General features: G+C 36.5%; 1 pseudogene across 1 annotated transcript; it reads left to right on the forward strand.

Annotated features, from left to right (window-relative positions):
* The first annotated feature begins 919 nt into the window (after positions 1 to 919).
* On the forward strand, positions 920 to 11,557 carry LOC132171812 (cyclin-T1-5-like; annotated as a pseudogene). Its single transcript, XR_015909376.1, has 8 exons — positions 920 to 991; positions 1,151 to 1,246; positions 6,540 to 6,834; positions 7,328 to 7,409; positions 9,046 to 9,180; positions 9,441 to 9,616; positions 9,722 to 9,873; positions 10,283 to 11,557. The product of XR_015909376.1 is annotated as a cyclin-T1-5-like (transcript).
* The last annotated feature ends 7,284 nt before the right edge of the window (positions 11,558 to 18,841 follow it).

Genomic DNA, 18,841 nt, shown 5'->3' on the forward strand with positions numbered 1-18,841 from the left:
AAAAATATTTAAAAAAAAAAAAATTTTTTAACCAAAAATTTTTAATTTTTTTTTTTAAAAACGGAAATTTTTATTTAAAAAAAAAACTATTTTTTTATTTAGTTTTAAAAAACAAAAAATTTCATTTTATTAAATGAAAATTTTATTTTTTTAAACGTAAATTTTTATTTAAATAAAATTATAGAAAAAAAATAAAAATAAATAAAAAAACGAAAATTTTCAATTTTTATATAACAAAAAAAATCGATTTTTTTTTTTTTAAAATTTTTTTCTTATAAAATTGATTTTAAAAAAATATAAAATTGGCCAACGTTTGGATTTTTTTTTTTTTTTTTTCGTTAGTTTTAGGTTTTTTCTAGAAGTTTTAGTTTTAGTTTTTTAGTTTTTTAGTTTTTTTTTTATTTTATTTTTAAGGGTAATTTCGTCATTGGGGGAACATTGACAATTTTTGGTAGTTTGGAGAGACATTGCCACAATTGAAAGTTTGGGGGGGACATTGTCAATTGAGTGATAGTTTGAGGGAGTTATGTGGACTTTCTCCTAAATACAAATAAGGGGACACATTACTTATCCCACGAAGTTACGTGTCTTTTGCACTCTTCTAAAGTTTAAAATCTCTCATTTTGGTATATTTAATTTTGATTTCCTTTCACTTTCCCCATTCCATTAGAATTTCGCAGTTAAATTAAGCGGTCAAATGAGTAAAAGACTTTTATACCCCAAATTTTTTTTAAAATTTCAAATCTACTCCTATTTATAAATAAAAAATTATTATTATAAATATTATATTAAAAGAAAAAAAAACCCCACTGGGGGTCAATCTGTGACCCACTCGGATCGGGTGGGTCGAACCCAAAAAAAAAAAAAAAAACACATATTGATATACGACCCGTAATTAAAGGAAAGGAGAAAGGCCTCTCCAGCAGCAGCAGCAATAGCAATAGCTACCGCAGGAGCAGCAGCGACACCGCCCGGCTATTGACCGACCCAGGTTCCCCTCTCTCTCCCTTTCTTCTTCTTCTTCTTCTTCTTCTTCTCTCTTTCTATTATTTTCATTATTTCTTCTTCTTCTCTCTTTTTACGAGATTAAAGATCCCCATCCCTTACAATCGCTCTCCATCTTGATTTTCCAAAAGCTGCTGCTATTTAGGTTCAGAAACAAGGGGGGATTTTTACGCCTTTTTCTTCCAATGAAGATTTGAATTCGCTTGGGAATCTGGAGGCCAGGATTACGTGAAAGAATTAGGTCTGGATATCCTTCTTTTTCTTTTCCTTTATTTTATTTTATTTTTAAAGTTTTTTTGCTTCCTTTCTTTCGTTTGAGAACATGTAAAAGTGAAATTAACTTTGGATGGGGAGAGTATGTAATTCCCCTTCCTTTCACATTTAACTTTCCGATTTTTAGGTTTCTGTCTACAAATAGCTAACATGCTAACATGATGATGACTTCTCTATCTAGGGTTTTCAAAAGTTTCGTTTTTTTTTTTTTTTTTTTTTTTTTTGTTTTTGTTTTGCGTATGTGAATTTGGCAACTTTTGATTTTTAAGTTTCTTTTAAAGCTTTACGCGTAGTTGAGTAATTGCAATTATTCTTTTTTTCGGGGTCATATTTTGGGGAACAAATTGGCAAATAGTTGTTTTTTATACAAATTGCTGTAAAGGCCACAACTGCTGTCCATTTGTTGTGAATGCTGTGTTCATTCGTGTTCCCTACTCGAAGCTTATATGTTTTAGCAGTCTTATATCCTTTTTATTTATTTATTTATTTTTTTAATTTTTAATTTTTAAATGTTTTTACGCCTGTTGTCCTTTATAAATATGCATCCCAATTGTATGTCTAATTTAACCTGAAACCCAAATTGCAGTATGCTTAGGGTTTCCCTCTCATAACAGCCTCAATGGGCTAGTTTGTTTTAGGGATTTATGGGAAGGGATATAGAGCAGACTTTGTGGATTTCATCAACTTTTTGTTGCTATTGAATTCTTCTTGTTGTGAAAGACGTTGGTGGTTTAATTGGGAATGGCTTCATGGAGGATTTATGAAAAATAATTTAGAGTGGCTTGTCACTAGAATTGGACATGATTCAAATGATTGATGTGGGAGTTCTGAGAAGCTTTTGATTTACATTCTGGGGTTATAATTGTTAATTGGAGCTATACCTCTAGATTCATAATATTTCTGAAAATTCTCTCTTTCCCGGGTTTAGTTTGAAACCAGACAACCAACAAGAACATTTCGGTTATCTATGAATAGTGTGCTCAAATTGACATGCCATATATAATGTCAAAAAACATTTATTTATTCTTTTCTTTTCTTTTGTTTTCCCATTCAACTGAGTGGCTGTGATAGGATACTATGGTAGTAATAACATTAATCCTTGTTCAAGCTATTACACGTCCAAGACTACATGAACTCTTAAGAGTTAATTAGTTTTGTATTTGTGTTTGTAAAGTTAGTCTATTCCATAGTAGTCCTAAATAATAAGCTTATACCTATTTGTTTGCTTTTCGAAGGTGGTACTTATTTGAGATTGGCAAAATTTTGTACTTTATGGTAAACAATTTATTGCTTAGTTGTCCATTACCATCCTTTGCAACTGTATTATTGTTCATGTGTTGTGAATTTTATGTTTGATTGAGATTTTAGGCATTCTTGTAGTGCTAATTGTTATTCGTCATCAATGCTTTTCACATCATTTCTCACTAAGGCCTTAATTGATTTTGGGAACTCCCAATCATGACTACTCTGGTAAAGCTCACAATCTACAGGTTGGAACCACCATAAAAATCCAAGTGAGCCGCAACAAAGGCATCCTTTGCACACACAATACTGTATAAATCTAGAAAGGGTTTCTTCAGGGCCACATCCCAACACCACTGATCATGCCAGAATCTGAACTTGGAGCCATCTTCCACCTTAAATTTGGTGTGACACGAAAATTTCTCCCAACCCCTTCTAATGTTCTTCCATAGCCCCACCCAAACGCTCCTGAAGGATCAATAGAAAACCATCCACCTCACGCACTGCCAAACTTTGAGTCCACCATGCCTATCTTTCATGCACCTAGCGCCAAAGCCATTTACCTAAGAGAGCACGATTGAACACTAGCTAGTTCTAAATTCTCAACCCTCCCGCAGAGAGTACAGAACAAACTTTGGACCAGCTAACTCGGTGATATTTGAACTCTTTACCTAGCCCACCTCATAAGAAATCACGTTGGAGCTTCTTAATACGGTTGACAACACTTGTTAGGATAGGAAAGAGAGACATGAAATACATAGGCTCTTAATAAGGGTAACCCTACCACCCTTGGACAAGTACATTGTTTTCTAACTAGCCAACTGACGCTCTATCCCCTCAATAATACCATCCCAAATATGCTTGGCCTTATAAAAGACCCGTATCGGAAGGCCGAAATACTTCATCCGCAAAGAGAAAATCCCAAAACCTAGAATACCAGCCAACCTTTCCACATGCTCAACATTTCCCATGAGAACCAGTTCTAACTTAGCCAAGTTAATATTCAAGCCCAAAGCAGCTTCAAAGCATAGGAAGAAGCAACAAAAATGATGGAGATGATTTGGCTTAGCACCACAGAAAATCCTAGTATCATTAGCAAACAAGAGATGAGAGAAATCAAACCCACCAACATTACCCACAAAGAAACCAGACAACAGTTCCCCCACTCACTACAGCAGAAATCAGCTACCCAATGCCTCCATCACAAGGACAAACAATAGTGGGGCCAAAGTGTCCCCTTGTCTCAAGCCATCGGAGCTATTGAAAAAACCTGATGGAGTGCCGTTTACCAAAACCGAGAAACATACTGAAGAAACACAATGAACTATCCTAGGGTACCATTTTCCCCCAAAGCCACACCTCCTCATCATATACAATAGAAAGTCCCAATTATCATGATCATAAGCCTTTTCTAGATCCATTTTGAATATAACACCTGGCTCACCAAATCTTAATCTACTATCAAGGCATTCATTGGCAATAAGAATAGGAACTAGGATTTGCATACCTCTTATGAATGCATTTTGCTAGAACCTTGGCAATAATTTTGTAAATGCCCACACCCCCCACCCGCCCACAAGACTAATTGGGTGAAAGTCCTAGAGTCTTCGGAATAAGGACGATAAACAAAGCAATAAGGCACTCTTCATGGCATACTCTTTTAAAACATCCCAAGAAGCTTGGAAGAACACCATAGAGAAATTGTTAGGGTTCGATGCCTTGTCACTGTTCATAGCTTTCACTACCTCTCTTACCTCCTCTTCCTCAAAATCTCTCTCCAATCAACTAGCCTTGGTTACCTCTATTGAATCAAAGGAAAGGCCATCTACCGACGACACCCAACTAAACTGTTTGGTGTATAACTTTGGGTAAAACTAGACAATGTGCTTGCTTATCTTCGTGGGGTTGGTAGAAATGGTACTGCCAATCAATGAGGAGGCAATGGAGTTCTTCCTTCTGTTGGAGTTAGCCATTGTGTGAAAGAATTTAGTACACTTATCACCCTCCCTTATCCACAACACCCTAGGTTTTTGCCTCTAACTCACCTCCTCCATGAGAATAGATCTTTCTAACTCGCTAACAACTTTTGCCTTTGTCAATTTCTTCTCAACGTCTAAGGCCCATTCTTTTTCTTCAAGGACATCAAGAAGAAGAATCTTCTTCTTCCTTTCTATACTGCCAAACATCTCCTCATTCCATCTCTTTTAATCAATCTTCAAAGCCTTGAGCTTGCAAGCTAAAATGAAGCTCGACGAGCCTTGGAAATTATAAGAGACCCACCACTTTTTCACCTTATCCACAAAACCTTCCAACTTTAGCCACATGTTTTCAAATTTGAAAGACCTACTCCTCCTTAGAGTATCACCACAATAAAGGAAGGTAGGGAAATGATCCAATCAAAGTCTAGAGAGCCTCCTCTGGGATGCACCAAGAATTCGAGTTTCCCACACCGGAGAGACAAGGAATCTATCAATTCTGAATCATGCGGAAGACTGATTATTCGACCAAATAAAAGTATCGCCAACAAGAGGTAAGTCCATCAGGCCTTGATTAAAAAATGAAGTCCGAAAACTCCATCATAGTAGGGCATAAGCAAGCCTCTCCCGGACTTTCATTGGGGAAATGGGTAACATTAAAATCACCCCCAACACACCAAGGCAAGTTAGACCAACTGAGTATACCAGCCAACTCATCCCAAAGAAGTGTTCTATCCCTATTAGAATTAGGGCTATAGACACCCACAAAAGCCCCGATGGAATGATCTTCAATGTTTTTATAGGTGGCAACCAAGGTGCACTTCCCCATGCACTTATCTATTTTCTCCACCTGACAACATCACCACCACCATTATGTCCCACGTAATCAAAATACTGTCTAAAGCCCCTTTGTGTTTATTAGATTGCTTGTTTCTATTTTTTCTAAGTTTTTGGTGTTTTGTTATTATTTTTCTATACTTTAGGGGTTCTCTTGTATACTTTATGTCTACTAGGTTGCATCCCTTTGCGCTTTTAATGATTTTGAATTACTTATCAAAAAATTTATTTATTTAGTAGTAAGTTATTGAAAAATCCTTGCAAGGTTGATTTCTGCACGGTTAAAATCTGATATTGATTTGAGTTTCTAGTTAAATAGTGAGAAAGAAAAAGATTTTTTTACTTGATGGCTTTGTTGCATTAAATTTGTGGATGACAGAAATTGCCTACTTAGTACATGAAGCTTCTTTATGGTGGAAGATTATTGCATCTATATCTACGTTAATTTTTATGATGTCTTATGGCAGACCAATAATAGATCATTGAGCCTGTAGAATTGAAAGTGCATGGTCAACATTGTTATTTGGATTATTTGTATTAACTTTGTCACCGTACTGATGAAATAAAGTTTTTGAAATCATTAGCAGCTTTCTTGGTGAGAATTATTATTATTATTATTATTATTTATTTATATAATTTTTTTTATGATAGTGGTGTTTTCTCTCTCTCTAAAATCAAAGCATTGTGAATATTATGTGAGGCCAATGGATTGGAGAAACTTGTGAAGAAAAATTGCTGGTGGCAATGTGAAGAGTGTAGATTATGTAGCTCTAGTAGTGAGAATTATAATAGAAAAAAAAATAATTGTCTACTTTGCGGTTGAATACTTTTATTGATTGTCTTATTGAGTCAAATATGGAGTGATCATGACTAAACAGAGAAGATGATCTGGTTTTATGATTAATAAGTTCTAATTGTGTTAGCTTTGTGCCCTCCTTTTAAAAATCATTTTACAATGTTTTTCATGTTGATGTTTACTGTCAGCAGGATTTTCGATTTGTTTGTATGACTTTTGCTGTTTAGCATTTGCTGTTGATTATTTAATTGTAACTTAGTTCTAGTTTTCAACAAATTCATGGTGTTTCTGAACTTCTATTTGTAAGTATGTGATAATTCAAGTGCATCAAATTATGCATAGAAAAAATTCTAGTACATCATATTCAGGTGTGTTTTAATTTCTGACTCATCTTTTTGGTCCATGAGCAGGAAATGGACCTGTTTTCGCTAGAGTAGCCATATCTTTGTCCACTGTCCTGTACTTTTTGAAGACTGACATGGCTGGACTTTTATCTGGGGAATCATCACATCATGTAACATCTGATGGTGGGTCTTCAAGAAATTCCCAAGACAGGCAAGAGGAAGTGGGTCGCTGGTACATGTCCAGAAAGGAAATTGAAGAAAATTCTCCATCAAGAAGAGATGTGATTGACCTGAAGAAAGAAACTTATTTACGCAAGTCATACTGCACATTCTTGCAGGATTTGGGCATGAGGTTAAAAGTGTAAGTCCATACTTGTCCATTTATTTTAATTCTTGCAAAATATCTAACTAACTTATTATATGCAACACTTCTGATTATTTCTTCTATAATTTTTACTTCATCAATTAAATCTTTGCAAGTTTAATTTGTGCACAGTTTAAAGCTGATGTTGATTTGGGTTTCTAGTTAAATAGTGAGAAAGAGAGAGAGTTCTTTATTTGATGGCTTTGTTGCATTAAATTTGTCGATGACAGAAATTGCCAACCCAATACATGAAGCTTCTTTATGGTGGAAGATTATTGCATCTATATCTATGTTGTTAATTTTTATGATGTTATATGGCAGACCAATTTTTATGACATGCACAGACTTACCCAAAATCATAAGTTTCTGCTTTTTTAGTATATGTGTATACAGTAGATCTGCTGGTATATTCTTTAACTATTAAAAAAATTGATGATACTTTGTTCCCTAGATATGGCCAGAATGTTCACTGGACTTGTTCTCAATGCAGGCCCCAGGTAACCATCGCCACGGCAATAATATTTTGTCATCGGTTTTTCCTTCGGCAATCACATGCAAAGAATGACAGAAGGGTAGGTTGTTTTACTCTGTGGAATATATATTACCCTTGGAATTAATCCATCTGAACTTTCAATTTGTTGTACATTAGTCTCTGTTTAACTTGGTTCTTGCATGAGTGATGGATCACGTGAGTTTAAATGGCCTGTCGTGTTATTTGGTGGTGTAGGAGTAAATTGGAAAGCAATTTAGAGAGAAGTTCCTTTTGCAAATTCAATGTTTTCTAGACCAAGTGGAATTGATGCTATTAAGGTTTTATGTACATTTTGGATATCAAAGCTTCTCCAGCATTTCTTTTGACACATGCTCACACATTCGAGATGTTTCCAACGTTTAAACCATTTTCTTTTTCCTTATTTCCCATGGAGGGCAGGGACATTTAGGTAAAAACTTGACATATGCACATTGGGTTTTGTGACAGCTTTTCATCCAATAATGAATTAGGTGTGGTCTCAATGCTACTTATTCAACACAACGAATTAGGCTAATTTTGCATAGTAGAAAAGTGAGATTTTATAGGGGAAAAGTGCAATGGTTGAATGGGTTTTTAGAGTTACCTTATTGTGTGAAGTCACTCTTGTCAGTTTGTCTTTCATTTTATCTCAGTAGTACTTGGCGGTCTAAATTAGAAGTTTTGTTTTTTATTTTTTTTATTTTTTGCCTCATTTTCTACTTTTAAAGACTGTTATTTGAATATTTTTTTTGGTGAAGCTCCAAATGGGTGGGTTACAAAGATTAATGGAAGCAAACATTTTAAAGTTCAAAGCAACAAAATTCTTAATAAGATTTACTATGATTAAATTGTGTTTGACAATTGTATGATTTGTAATGTTTTTCATGTAAAACTAATATTAATCAGTTGTGGTAAGTTGTGCACATAAGTCTTCAACTTTTATGGTTTGACTCTGATGACCCTTAATTGATCCTTTCTTGAAGCTTGATTCTGACAACCTTAGGTCGGACCAGTAGAATCGTGTAACAAACGCCCATTATTTTTTGAGTGGTTTGTGTCTTCCTTTGCAAATTGCTGAGCACTCTTCCTTAAAGCAGTGTCTTGAAAGTAAAAGCACGCTTACAGGGCATGGAAAATGGTTGTCTTGATTAGATTCTGACTTGTGGGTGTTTATCTCCTGCTTCTTTAAACATGTAGTGCCAATGTTGCTGTGCCATTCTGGTTGGATCCTTGGTTTTCCTTTTACCAGTTATTCTTATATTTCCTAAGTAGTACTTCCTGATATAAAATAATTGTTATGTTTTTTTTTTCTTTTTTATTTCCCCTCATTTTTATGCTGTTAGTGAACTTCCAAAAGGGGTGGGTTACAAAGATTAATGGCGGCCAACACTTTTTAGAGTTCAAAAAACTGATTTTTTTTATTCAAAATGTACAATTATTAAATTATGTTATTTGCAATGCTTCGCATCTCAACTATAATACCAATCAGTTGTTGAAAGTTTGTTTGTTTATTTGTTTGTTTGTTTTTTTTTTTAAATCCCCTGTTGTACTTGCTCAGTCTATATGATGGCTTTTATTTCGCTCTTTGCCTCTTTATGGATTTTCTGATAGTGTAATTTTTAAAGTGGGTAGCTGAATTAAGAAAATTGTCCATAAGTGTTTTTTTTTTTGCCTAACTTCATTAATTTGCTTTGCAGACCATCGCAACTGTGTGCATGTTCTTGGCCGGGAAGGTTGAAGAAACTCCTCGTCCATTGAAGGATGTTATTCTGGTCTCTTACGAGATAATCCACAAAAAAGATCCCGCTGCAGCCCAGAGGATTAAACAGAAGGTGTCCACTTACTGATGATATTGTTAAAGTGCCAGAATATACGTATTTATGAGAAAACTTCTTGCCCTGCACTTCCTTTTATAATAAAATTCTTGCTCAGCTTCCTCACTTTTCTCACCAACAGCTGTACCATTGGTAAACCATCTCCTTGCTTTAAGTTCCCCCCCCCCCCCCCCCCCCACTCTTCCCTTTTCCTGTCTTATGGTATTGTATTATTGGTCTTGTAGTTGTCTCATTGATCCTCATGATGTATCATTCAGGAAGTATATGAACAACAAAAGGAGCTAATTTTACTCGGGGAGAGGGTTGTACTTGCCACTTTGGGTTTCGACCTCAATGTTCACCACCCATATAAGCCTCTTGTTGAAGCGATAAAGAAATTCAAGGTTGCTCAGAATGCCCTTGCTCAAGTTGCATGGAATTTTGTAAATGACGGGTATGACCCAATGTTGTTTATTCTTCTTAGTTTTATTAATTCCAGTTCAATGTTTTCTCTTCCTTCTCTTGCCTTTTTGTTCACACACTGGAAAATGGCTTGCAGGCTGAGAACACCGCTCTGCCTGCAATTTAAACCTCATCATATTGCGGCAGGTGCCATTTTCCTTGCTGCCAAGTTCCTCAAAGTGAAGCTTCCATCGGATGGTGAGAAGGTCTGGTGGCAAGAATTTGATGTCACCCCATGTCAATTGGAGGGTTGGTCTCCTTCCTTCCCTTCATCTAGTAGTTGAAATTGTTTGGACCCAAGGGGATGATAGCCTTTAACTGCCTTGTGGCTCAAATGCTTCCTGTTGTTTGCCGGTAGCATTTGTCCCTTTTGAATAGTGAAAATAGACCAAAACCAGATGATTCTAGCTGTCGTTTATGTATCATTCCTTCTGATGGCGCCTAACAAATTAAAATGGTGGGCAGCCTGGAAAGAATGATAATGGATGGCTTCTATTGCCTGATGAAGGTCAGAAGTTGGCTCAGCCACAAGCTGGCCATACACAAAATCATTTGCCATTGGTATTCCTGTTCGAATGGCGGGCTGTCCTTTTGTGTTGTTATTAGGTGGACATATCTAAAGATTTTCTTAAATCATTATGGTTATTTTGTCTCACAGAAGTTAGCAATCAAATGCTGGAACTCTATGAACAAAACAGAGTGCCCCCATCCCAGGGCAGTGAGGTGGAAGGAAGAAGTCATCGGGCCCCATCAAAACCTCCAGCTGTGAATGAGGAACAGGCTTCAAAGCAGATATCATCTTTTCTCGTCCCTGATCATTCATCTGCTGACAATCATCGCATGCCACCAAGAAGTAGGCAAAACCAAAGTAATGAAAATGGGAGTGCAGAGATGGCTACTGTTATTACTGATCACAAGGTGGATGTAGAAATTAAAGATTGTCAGCATCCTGAGCATTTGCTCCAAAAGGAGATCATGAGAGAAGTTCCAAATCGATTCAAGTCTGGGACGGAAGACCAAGAAAGGAATGCTGAGAGAAATGAGAATGCAGAACCAGGAGAGTGGAGGGTGAATGGTCGAAATTTGGAGCTTCGGGATGGCCCTATTGAAGATGGTGTTGAATTGGCAGTAGAGGATGAAAAAAACAAGGCAAAGCTGGTCAAAATATGAGAATTTAGATCATGAGGAAATTGGAGATGGAAACCACTTGAGCATAAAGGGGCAATCGTCAAGGGGATTGGAAGAGATGCTAGAGGAGGCTTCGCCTATTTTGAACAGCCGAAAGATAAAGGCGGAAGTCCACTGGAGAGGCAGTTAGAGGGGAGGATTACATGGCCAGCTCAATAGAAGATGGACACAGGGGCATTCCCAGGAGAATCATTTGTGAGTGGTAAGACTTACATGGGCAGTACAATCTTTAGACAGTCGGGTCGGTTTAAAGATATTTATATTTGTTTGATTTGGATTATCATGTAAGCCTTAAGCCCACATGGACATGGTAAAAGTAAAAAGATGTTGAGGGTTGAGGAGGATGCTTCAATTTTCATCACGGCAGGGCTGCTTAGAGAGGTAAGTAAGAGTATATTATGTTAGTCAGCATCTGGAACTGGGCCCGGATCCGCTCCGCTATGCGTTGCGAATGTGCTAGCAAGGATGAAGAATGAATGCAAGTGCTTTTGCCACATTTTTGGAGAACATATTATTGTTTGTTAATTATATAAAAACACCAATTTTTAAGTGTCTCGTTTCCAGATAAACCCTTGTCGAAATCCTTTATTTCCTTGACCGCAAGTCGTCATTATTGTTCTGATTTTCTGGGGTAGTCTTGTTAATTCATGGATTGTTTTCCAGTGAATTGATAGATCATGAGAGCTTTCTTTCATGTCTATTCCTTTGGTTTTTTATTCTTATCCTAACTGCGTCTTCCAGATTAGAGCTGTTTGTTGATTTCTGTTCTTTACTTTTCTCTATGTGGGCAAATATATTTAAAAAAAAAAAAAAAAAAAAAAATCAAGGGTAAGAAGAGGGTTGGTTCATGGCTGGTGTTTTAGTGGGTTCATCTTGCTAGATTTTGCATTGAGAATGCATTGAATGACACCTTCTGGAGAGGTAGAGCTAGGGTTAGGGATGATTATTATTTTTGGGGCATAAGTTGGTTAAACATTCAAACCATAGCTGCTAAAAGACTCAGGCGAGCGAAGAGTAATAATTCTAATGAAATCAATTCCATTTTAAAATGTTTTCATATATCATTGCATGGTTTGTAGTGTAACGGAAAAACAATCACTATATGTCATTAATCTTGATGGAGTACTCATCTATTATAATTTGCATCTTTTAAAAAAGCATCGAGGCCTATGGCAAAAAGTTAAAATGCCTAGCCATGGAGGAGTATGACTCCGGTGTATGTGTCGCCGATCTCCTCCGCGCTCGCTTCGCTGCTCACCGCTCGCTGTCGGGTCTTTTCACTCGCCCCTCCCGCGCCAAGCTTTTTATGCCACCCTCTGCGGTAGTTTCCGGCCAGCTCGCGATAGGCCTCCTTCGGCTGCCGTGACTCGCTTTGAGTGTTTTTTGCATTTATTTATTTATTTTTTTTTTCTGTGTTGTATTTCCTGAGTTCCCCTATATTTGGTTTTATTTGCTGTAATTTCTTTTCCTGCATTAGTTTTATTGTTCTCTTTATTTCCCTGTCTGGTTTTATTTATGCTTGTAATAAGACTTTCTCCTCCTACTTTGTTGCGCCCGGTTGCTGTCCGATATTACTGGTCCAAACTTTTGGGTTGTGGATGTGAAATTTATCCTGGCTTTCGAGTCGAGGAGGATGAGTATCGGCTTGTGGGTTTTGCTCTCAAGGCCGAGGAATAAGTATTGGCTTGGAGGTTTTGCTCTCAAGGCCGAGGAATAAGCGCTACCTATGCATTAGATGGTGTCTGTTTAATGCAGATCTGAGTTTTCAACCTGATATTTAGTCATAGGTTAGCGGATGCTGTGTTTTGGTTGATTTGATCTGTTGTTGATGACTGTATCTTTAGCTTCCATGATTTACTTCAGAGCTTTTTGCTCTATTTGTAAAAGCTTTAGGCTCGCAACTTTTATCAATGAATGAGTATGATATGTTTCAGAAAAAAAAAAAAAACAAAATATAGATGATAGGATGGAAATAAATGGACAAGTACGAGAGTTTAATAAAATAAAGTAAGTAAATAATTAAATAGGAGGAATAAAAAGGTAATGGGTAGTAAAAATGGATAAATGAATATAATGAGGTTTAGTGGTAGTCCTAAGCTAATGAAATGATTAAATTCAATTATAGTATTGCTAATAAGACGTATCCACATCAACGTTCTATGAGAATGTAAGTATAAATTATTTACTGATAAATGACATTGATTTTCAATAATATAATACTTGTTTTATTCATTATTTGCTTTGAATATTGCACATAAATGAAATATTGCATATGGAGCCTCAGTGATGAGAATAAAAAATATTGATAATAAACAATTTGGGAGGCTGTGTGCTAGCAATGGACTAGGAGTCTAGGATGTTGCGAGCTACTAGTTTGAAAACCAATAAATTTTATATGGTACAAGTATCGGCTCCAAAAACCGCTAAACCAGGCTGGTATTTAGCCTTGGAACGAGAGATGTGAAACAAAATAAATAAAAGACTTTACTCAAACCAAAAGGTCACTACGTTGCATATACATACATACATACATACATACATTTATAATCATCGTTATTAATATTGCTTTAATAAACCAACAGTTCTTTTATACTATTGAATCAATTGACTCACTTTGAAAAGACTCCAGATCGGTTCTTTACCCTAACACAAGCAAGAAAGAACAACAATATCAAAACAGAATTTAAATCACATCAAACCACAACACATAGTTTTTGGTTAAGTGGAAAATCCCTTTGAACACATTAAATGTGTAAAAATGACTACGGGGAAGTCAAATCCAAAAAACCACTATATGAAAAATTCAGATAACATGATAAAAAGAAACTTATAACCCTTTACGATATCTTATTTCTTGTAAGAAAACTAGTCACCTACTAGCCTTCGAGCCCTCAAATCTTCATATAGTTGATCTCCTTACCTAAACAAAATAGCAATGTAAGCAATTTTAGACTGAGGGAGTGAAATAAAAAATGGATCAAGATAACCTTCTGTGTTAGTATTGCTTGGCCGGGACTTGAATATGTAGGTAGTAATATTCATTTCCCTTTTTGTTGATGTATATCTGCTATTGTTGTAAGTCGATTGGTCGTATGGTTATAGTTGTTGTAATCAATTAGATTTAATTACTATACGTATTTATCTCAATTTTCCTATAAATCAAAGCCTTTGTATTGTAAGAGCATCTTCAGCAGTATTAGGTATTTTATTTAGTGAAAAAGTACAATTTTTTACTTTAGCTATTGTTTTTTCACTACACACTCCAAAAGATTCTCTATGTCATTCACTACTTGCTTTAAAATATTATTTCTCATTCTTTTTTTATTATATTATTGCCAACACTTAATTAAAGGGAAAAACAAACACATATATAGAAATCATTCATAAAAACAATAATAAACACATATGAGGAACATTCATCTCACATGGAGGTACTAATTCTTAAAATGAATAACATAAATAAATTTTTTCATCCAATTGCATTTGATTTGTTTCCATCCGTATGTTTTTATGCAATAATTTTTTTTTTTTTTTTTTTTTTTTTTTTTGCATTAAATTTTTTCGTCCAACTGCAATTGATTTGTTTCCATGAAATAAATTTTTCCTACATTCAATTTTTTCATCCAACTGTGTGAAGAAATTTTGTGAGCGAGAGAGATAAATCTTGTGTTTGAAAGAGAGACGTAGTAGATGTGAAGAGGTCAAAAGAAATAAAAGATGCTGGGTGAAAAGAAGTGAAATAAACAAACAATAAACAAAAGAAAAATAAACAATATTTTATTAATCTAGTGTGCTATAGTGAATAGCTTCAAATTGCTATTCATTGTAGCAATGTAGTTATTCTAGCTAACGGCAAGCTACTCTGTTGGAGCTAAAAAAAGAGCAATAATAGCTAAATATAGCTAATATTGGTCTTTTAGCTAAGCTGCTGAAGATGCTCTAATATCATTAAGTTAAATAAGAGTAAATGCAGCCTTAGAACTTTATCCGTGGATATTTTATTTCCGCTATTATTTCATTTTTCCATTTGTTTATGATGGTATTAGAGTTTTTTTGGCTAACGCCAGTGTTTAATCCAAGGGTCCTGTGAATTTCTCTTTTCTTCTATTTTTATATCTTGTTATTGATAGTCAATACATTTCCAAATCTCTTATAGTAGATCTTGCACTTGTATATGACGAGATTAAAAAAAAAAAAAAAGCTGCTCTTGTCGGGTTAGAGAGAAAGTGATGTAGATCAGAAAGCCTCGTCTGCAACCGTTCGGACAGGCCTAAACTCGAGAGCCTTGTCTGAAGTCCTCGTCCGGAGACCGTCCGGACGCCTATGTTATTTTCTAGTTTTTCGTCTTTAATTTTAGTGACCGTCGGGACGGCATTATGTTCCGTCCGAACGGCCATCGTAGAATTGCAGTTCGACTGAATTTCGTATTATTATGAGGTTTAGGGTTTGGGGGCCTATATATACATGTTTTATAGACCCTAGAACGTAGCTTTTGATTATTATTCAGTTTTTATCAATAAGATTACTCAGAGCTGAGTTTCTTCATTATTTTTCTTCAAACCCTAGAGAGTATCTAGCGTTTAGAGAAGATTTCTTAGATTCTTGATCGTATCAAGATCTTAGGAGTATTTATTCCTTCTTCTTGTTGTTATTATTGCCTTTCTCAAGTTCTACGCTACATTAGTTGGTATCAGAGCCTAAGTTACTTTCCATAAATGAGGAGGGGCAACTGTTGTGTAGACATGAACGAAGTGTAGTGCGTATGTAAGGAGCAACCGGCGGCATGTTGGCAACATATGGAGGAACAATTCGAGGCTATGAGGGATTAAGTCGAAGCCCTCACTATTTGATTATTCAACATGGGTGGTCACAATGGTCGTCGTCTTCAACCAAGACCGTGGTATGCGGAGGTGGAAGGAAAATTTATCATTGAGAATGAACCTGTCAATCCTTTTGCGGGGTACGGAGTGCGAAAGAAATTTCCTATGACACAAGCTCATGCTATTCCATGGGAAGCATGCATCAAGCTCGACACCCCGGGCTTCCAAGGTTGCTTTCAACCCGAAGAGTTCCTTGTTAAAGAAAAGATAGAAACGTCCGACAAAAAGAAGGTGCCTATAGAGGTGGTGGAGATTAAGAATCAATCGGCGATTTGTTGGCAACACATAGAGGAGCAGTTGGAGATCATGAGGGGACAGATAGAGATCCTCACTAACCAATTGGACTACATGGGTGGTCCTAACGTTCATCACCGTCAACCAACTCCACGTTTTGTGGATGAGGATGACATGGTTAACTTTAGTAGGGCGCATTCTCAACGGAAGAAGGCATGGTTTGATGCGGGGAGCTCGCGACGGGCCAACTTATCTGTTATTCATGATCCTCAAATCCATCTACCAAATCCATATTATGTGGAGGAGAAGGGGTGAATCTGTTGATGAGGAGTTCCAGGAATCCGAGTTCTTTAATGAAGAGTTCAAGCATGGGAATGTTCATGAATGTGTTTAGCATGAAGATGTTGAAGATCCTTCACAAGGATTCGTGGATTGGGATTCTCCACCAACCTCTATGATGGCGATATTATCGACAAAGATCTGGTGAGAGGTTTTTTGTCTTGTGACCGTGAAGAGGGCTCTGTCGTAGATTGTGACACATATCCCGACGAAGAGGAACCTTAGGAAGAGGTAAATCTTTCGGATAGTTAGGCAGTACCATGTGCTTGATGAGCGCCCATAAGTTGAAGTCGTTGAATTTATTGTTGAGAAATTTGATTATGTTGATTTCCTTGGGGTAGATACTATTTTATCAAATTCTTCTAACAGAACTTGTGAAAAGTTTTATTTGGTAGATGAGGATTTTATGCCACAACAGGAAGGGGTCATTGATCTTCCTTGGAGATCTTCATGGTGTGTGAGCCAAAGAAGGCAAAACAGGCAAAGTTTGATCCATCTCTAGATAGCAAGAAAATTTTTCAACATGATCATCACAACCCTATAGTGAGTAGTGGAGTCTTACTTATTGTAGGATGCTACATTGGTGTGATCTTGAAAAGGAAAGAATGGAGTGAGTGTTTTGGGCATCCAAAGGATCACAGTAAGGACCATCCGAATTCGAGGATGAATTCTCTCCAACATGGGGAGAATTATTTAGATTAGAGAGCCTCGTCTGCAAGCTCGTCTGCAACCCGTCCAGACTGGCATAAACCCGAGAGTCTCGTCTGAAGTCCTCGTCTGGAGACCGTATGGCTGTAGAATTGTAGTTCGACTTAATTTCGTATTATTATTAGGTTTAGAGTTTGTAGGCCTATATATACATGTTTTATTGAACGTAGCTTTTGATTATTATTCTGTTTTTATCAATAAGATTACTTAGAGTTGAGTTTCTTCATTATTTTCCTTCAAACCCTATAGAGTATCTAGTGTTTAGAGAAGATTTCTTAGATTCTTGATCGTATCAAGGTCTTAGGAGTATTTATCCCTTCTTCTTACTGTACTACTTTGCATCTCACGAAGTCACGCTGCATCAGAAAGAATCTCACTTTGCTTATCAGTGAAGATCCACGGTTGAGTAGCTCTAGCTGGCCTAGCGTCTCTGCCACGTCTCGGCCTGCTGTCTCATCCAAGGCCTAGCGCCGATTCCGACATTCTTAGTTGGCTCAGTTTCTCTGCCGCTGTTCGCTTTTGGCCTTCAACCGTCCAAGCCTTATTTCTGGTACCTCCTCCTTCGGTTGTAGAGACCTAGCGCTGATGCCTTCTTCTCTGTCACTCCATGCCGATCTTTGCTGCGTCCATTTGTAACGCCCCTAAAACAGGCATTGACCATTCTGGTCGGAGGGTGAAATTAACAAATCTGAGATATCTAAAATAAATCACAAGGCATGCATGTATGATCATTAATCACAGACTGGGAGCTACTAACTGAAATACAGTTTATTCTAATCAAACCTGGTAGAGTCTCCAGGCTTTTTTTCTTTAAAAGCCCTCTTAAAATAGATAATCTAACAAGCCGCAAACACTACTTAAGTTTAAGACTTAGTAAGTAAATCCCACAGTTGAGTATGAAATGAGCTCCAGTTTATAGGAAGTAATAGACATGTATTTATTTTGGTAAGCAATTGAGGTGTTGCCTCTATTATTACGCCATAAAAATATAATTTGGTTTCAGAGATGTGTAGGTGTAATTCCAGTGACAATCGCCTATAAGTTTTAATGCAAAAAATTAATGCTTTAATAGATCATAACTATCATTTATGGTCTACTCGAGATATTACCCATTCTCAACAGAGTTGGCACTGTCCTAAAGGACCTATAATACAATTTCAATGCCCCGGCTATTGTACGCTACTGTCCATAACAGTAGCAGCCCGACCAAGTTAGACCTCGGGTGGCCCACACTACTAATGATGTACGTCTTATAGTGACTCGCCAATCAAACATGACTATGCCGATCACGAAACAACCGTTGGATCCAAGGCCTATAACATACATATTTGACCATAAAATCAATTATATATAGTAAGCCCACAACCATTATACCGCATGTACCGGTGTACCATGTCATACAATGTATCTTATTTATCAGTAATTAAGGCAATTACCATAAGGTAGCAAACTACCTTATGGTCACAAAAAGCATAATTTCACCCATTCTGGACATGACTCAAGTGTTCTAGCTTATGACCGAACGTTCGGGCTTGAGAGCGAATGTTTGATCATAATACAGAGAACATTCTATCAGTGGCCAAAGTGCGTGTAAAGCTCCTATCTCCAAATCATCACATAACAATCTCATCTTAGGCTCTTAATGAGTGCATGTCAACATAATAAACTATAAAATAACATGCAAATATTAGCAAACATGAGGTGTTTTTAAAATGTTTGAAAACCCTTTTCTGTTCTTCAAAAAGAATGATAACACAATTCATCTTCAAGGTAAAGAGCATGAGAATCACAAGAATAACATTAAAACTAAGAAAATGCGGAAGATCTTCCTTGAAGATGGCAAACCACTCCAAAGTTACCTCATTCTC

This window comes from Corylus avellana, chromosome 1 (assembly GCF_965113065.1).
Source record: "Corylus avellana chromosome 1, dhCorAvel1.hap1.2, whole genome shotgun sequence".
Lineage (NCBI taxonomy): Eukaryota > Viridiplantae > Streptophyta > Magnoliopsida > Fagales > Betulaceae > Corylus > Corylus avellana.